Source organism: Mastomys coucha, unplaced genomic scaffold (genome assembly GCF_008632895.1).
Source record: "Mastomys coucha isolate ucsf_1 unplaced genomic scaffold, UCSF_Mcou_1 pScaffold7, whole genome shotgun sequence".
Classification (NCBI taxonomy): Eukaryota; Metazoa; Chordata; class Mammalia; order Rodentia; family Muridae; genus Mastomys; species Mastomys coucha.
Genome location: NW_022196913.1, coordinates 1,086,330 through 1,091,796, shown reverse-complemented (window position 1 = coordinate 1,091,796; position 5,467 = coordinate 1,086,330).

The window sequence follows — 5,467 nt, the reverse complement described above, 5'->3', positions numbered from 1 at the left end:
GTTCCAAATTGGCCCTCCTCTCCCAGGGGAGGAAGGAATGGCGGCTCCTGAGCACCTCCCCCCTCCTCCCTACAGAATCCTTCATAGCAAGGCACTACTCAGCAATGTCCACAGCATCATCAAAGCTTTCCCATTAGGAGTGCCAGGAGAAAGCCCAGGAAGAGTAGTAATTATTAGAAATGGTACATCATTATCCTTTGGCCTCTTTGGACTTTTTATTTCTAGGAAGAGATATGATGGCTCCAGTCATCTTTGTCTAAATGACATCCGTCCCTACTCAGCTGTATCAAATGTTTCCCCTGAGCTCCTGACACATAGTGATTTTATTTCCACTCAGTGGCAAAGCAGATCTATACTTCTGATAGGGAAAATCATTCTGCTCCTAAAGTGTTGTTTCCAAGCTCAGCTCTGCTGCCCTATAGAAGAGATGCCAGGGGAGATGTGTATACACAGATGCTGCATCACTCATCACAAGGTTACATCTCAAAAACCCTGTATAAACTACAAATGCTGCAAATAGAAAATGCATTTAATGCACGTGACCTCTCCAGCATCAGAGCTTAGTACTAATACCAGCTGCATACACCCCTTGATTGCACAGGAACTTCTGCTCGATGTCACCCACCAGCAGCAGGAGGAAATGATGTAACAATATCATTATTGATAAGCAAGAAAAGACCAAAATTCAGAGTTCAGAGTACAATTCTTACTGAATATACATTTCCCCCACCATTGGAAGGCTGTAAAACCACACATGGATCCTTGTGTATCAGGGACCATTTGCATATTATCCTTAACGTATACAAGAGATGACCAAGAAAGCAACCACCAAAGATTTCTTGACTCAGCATTCTGTCTAAGTTCCACCCCACAGTTACCTGGCAACAACGAGGTAGGCCTGGCCTTCAATAGAAGGGGCTGCTTGCTCCCTCCTCCTCTCTTAATCTCTTGCTTCTCTCTTGCTCTTCCTCTCCCCTTCCCCATTCCTTTCCCTTTCCTCTCTCTCCATGTGCTCATGGCTGGTCTCTACTTCTCTACTGTCCCTCCCTCTCTCCCTCCCTCCCTCCCTCCCTTCCTCCTCCCCTCCCTCTCTCTCTCTCTCTCTCTGCTTCTACTACCCTCTTAATTCCCCTCCTCATACCCTGAATAAACTCTATTCTATACTATATCACTGTGTAGCTGGTCCCTCAGGGGGAAGGGATGCCTTGGCATGGGTCTGCTGAAACATCCTCTTCCCCCATACCTCACCACACCCCCATATAGAACATATTCTATTTCTCTTTATCTTTTTATAAACACATCAGTGACTATTTTTGTTAAGGCAAAGATGGCATGTTGTTTTAAAAGAGATTTCAAAGTTTCAAAGCTGTGCTGTCTTAGAGCTATTGTGTGGATCATTAAGTGTCTCATTATCACCAGGCAGAGCTGCTAGAGGCCTATGCTCATGAGCGTGTATTTTCACTACAGTCCGGGTGTGTGTTTATTGTGTCTTCTTCCTCTTCAACTGTACTGACATGAAGATGAACTAAGGTGTTTTAGTCAATGTTCTACCCTGTGAAGGCCAAGGAAACTTTAAAAAAAAAGCATTTAATTGTGCCCTGCTTATAGTTTCAAAGGTTTAGTCCATTATCATCATGGTAAAGAGCATGGTGTCTTTCAGGCAGACACTCCCTGATAACTAAGTATTTGAATATATGAGTCTATGGGGTCATACTTCTTCACAAAAGGTCTTGCTCAAAGTCTACAGCTTCTCAGAAGTTTCACTCAAGGCAAACCAAGGAACATAGGGTAGAGCTGAAAATTCCTGGTTATAATAGTGAATGCTTATGCCATAGGCACAAATAAGCAGGTGCTTTGAAAATAGTTTAATGATATCATTTAGTGTGTGTATATGTGTGTGTGTGCAGGAGCTCACACTCATGTATGTGTGTCTATGTGGAGGCCAGAGGGTTCTATTCCTTAGGAACTACTCATAATTTTTATTTTTAAATTGAGAAAAGAATCTCTCATTTGCCTTGACTCATCTTTGTGGGTCCTTAGGCTGGACTTGCTGGCTCATCCGCATCTTGGGGATCTGCCTGTCTCTGCCTCCCCAGCACCAAGATTACCAGTGTACACCACCATTTTAAATTTGGTAATGTGGATTTGGGTGCTCAAGTTCAGACCTTCATGCTAGCGCAAGACTTACTGAGCAAGCCATCTTCAAAGCCCTGATCTCATTTTGTTTTGCATAATTACCTTGAAGAGCAAGCAGGTACTACAATTACTTTTGAACCTAGAGAGGGCAAATATCTTAGCTAAGATCATACTCATAGCAGACTGTGGACCTGGTTTCCAAATCTAAGTCAAAATTTTAAACAATACCAATGTCTGGAAGATAGGCATCCTAATACAATGACATAACTCTTTGGGGGATACTCTGGCCTAAGGTGCTCTGTATGGACAAAACCATTCTTTGGAATGGAGAAAGTGAAAGCGCTCTACCATTTTGTCTATATAAATCCTCCTTTCAGCTAATGTGTCCTCCTCCCTAGGTATTGGTCAAAACCCATGGGAGGGGCACCTCCTAAAGATGTCCAGTGCCCAATCTGCATGTTCAGCATGGAGATCCTGAATGTGGTTCTTCAAAGTCCGGCTCAAATGCACATCTGAGTATTAATGGTCCACACAGCACCAGCTTGGCCAGGGCTCCCCTATTAATAAGCCAAATAACTTCAGACAAACATTTCCCTAACATTTCTGGCTTTTGTTTTGTCTTTGGAAAATAAAAAAGTGGGACCAGGTTATTCCTAACGTGCTTGGGATTCTAAAACTCCATAGCATACCGTTTGAACTCAAAGCATGTATGGGGAGTCAGGGTATGTGGTATGGGGAGTCAGGGTATGTGGTATGGGTAGTCAGGGTATGTGGTATGGGGAGTCATGGTATGTAGTATAGGGAGTCAGGGTATGTGGTATGGGGGGTCAGGGTATGTGGTATGGGGAGTCAGGGTATATGGTAGAGGTCTTGGTCTTGTTATAACAGTCTCTTCCATAAGCACTAACTGTATCCCAGGTGAATTATACTCAACTCTTCAGAGGAAGTCCCCAGTGGCCTGAAGGCCTCACCCTAGGCTCTGCCTCTGGAAGGTCTCACCACTTCTTAACATCACCATGTGGGTGACCAAGCTTACAGGCCATGAACCCTTGGGAGCCACTCTACCTTGTATGTGGCATGTTTTCTGTGTGCCTCAAAATATACTGTCATGGTATCGCATGCACACAACAAAACCTATAGCATTCTGACAAGAGGAAGGAAACCAACTGTGATTTTTAAAATGTGCTTTGTGTAATATTTAATCATAAACATAGACCTACAAAGTAATAGCTTCTCTGCTAAGATACTCTTGAATTTAATAATATATAAAAATGAATTATGCCAATAAAGCTAAGAGATATATAAAAAAAAATCACATTTTTTCCATTTTCCAACTTATTGCCAAAAATCTTAGAGCAAGCATGATGGACTGGGCCATTTAGTTTAGATTTCAAACAAAATGTGAAATTTAAAAATGTTAAAGTTGGAGACTGAGGAGATGTCTCAGTGAGTAGGAGTGCTTGCTTGGCAAGCATGAGGACCTGAGTTCAAATCCCCAGTACCCATGTAAAAACCTGTCCATGGTTGAATATGCCTATAACCCCAGCACTGCTGAGCATAGAGACAGGGGGATAGCTGGGATTTACTGGCTGCCAGGCTAGCTCTAAGTTCAGTGATAGATGCTGCCTCAAAGGGAAAAGCCAAGAATGATAGAACAGGACATCTGACATCCTCTCCTCTGGCTTTCCCATAGGTGTGTGTGCACATGAACACACATATGTACTTACACACACACATGTACTCATAACATACACGTGTACTCATAATATACTCATAACACACATGTACTCATAACACACATACTCGTAACCCACACATGAATGCTTACCTCCCCCTTCTCTCTCTCTCTCTCTCTCTCTCTCTCTCTCTCTCTCTCTCACACACACACACACACACACACACACACACAGCAACCAACGTTACCCTATTGAAATGTCATAACAACAGTCAGTTAAACAGAAAGGTAGATTTCATCAACTCCAGGAGCCACTGTCTCAACATTAATGAAAAAGTGAGAAAATAAATGCTTTCTTGGGAGTTCAAAAGTTATTTTAAATTCCATGTGTACACTTTAGTGAAAAACAAGCCAGGCCTTCAATAATTAAAACCATCAATATGTACTGTTCAGGGCTGAAAGGACTCAGAACTTGCAGGGCATTGTTAAGTCAATTTAACTCTAGAATATAACCATTAGACCACAGATACTGAGTCTTTGTGAAAGCATTAAGGAATGACTTTCTCTCTCTCTCTTTTGAACTGTAATTTTTCAGCTTCATAATCTAAAAGAAAGAAAGTGATTTTTTTTTAGTTTGGGATCTTCTCTCTCTGAGAGAGAAAAAGAATGAAGCTAATGAGAGATTAAAAGCATATGCAATACAACTGAGAGTAATCACAGAATTCCCCACAGAATATAATGGCAGGGGGCACAGAGTTTTCTCCCACTTTCGTGGGAAGCTTTTCTTAGGGCTTCTATTTGTAGATCTTGAATAAAGTTTAAAAGAATATTGCAAATATGTGAGTGGAGGTGGGAGTTAACTGTGCAGTCAGGTGACTCAGCAAGTTTTACCCAAGAGCAGTGGAAGCCTGCTGCGGAACGCAGCAGCACACCCTCTAGCTTGGTGTGATGGTTTGAAAAGGAATGGCCCCATAGACTCATGTGTTTGGATGCTTGGCCACAGGGAGTGGCACTATTAGAAAAGATGGCCTTGTTGTGACTGTGGAGGTGGGCTTTGAGGTCTAATGTGTTCAAGCTCCACCCAGTATGGCACACAGTCTTTCCCTACTACCTTCTGATCAAGAAATTAAGAATTGTCTGCTAATCTCCAGCACCATGTCTGCCTGCATGCCCCCATCATGATCCCCTCTGAGACAATAATGGAATGAATTTGTCTTAGTCAGGGTTTCTATTCCTGCGCAAACATCATGACCAAGAAGCAAGTTGGGGAGGAAAGGGTTTATTTAGCTTACATCCACAGTGCTTTTTATCACTAAAGGAAGTCAGAACTGGAACTCAAGCAGGTCAGGAAGCAGGAGCTGACACAGAGGCCATGGAGGGATGTTCCTTACTGGCTTGCTTCCTCTGGCTTGCTCAGCCTGCTCTCTTATAGAACCCAAGACCTCCAGCCCAGGGATGGCACCACCCATAAGGGGCAATTGAGAAAATGCCCCACAGCTAGATCTCATGGAGGAACTTCCCCAACTGAAGCTCCCTTCTCTGTGATAACTCCAGCCTGTGTCAAGTTGACACACAAAACCAGCCAGTACAGAACCTCTGAACCTGTGAGCCAGTCCCAGTTAAATGTTTTCCTTTAGAAGAGTTGCAGTGGTCAGG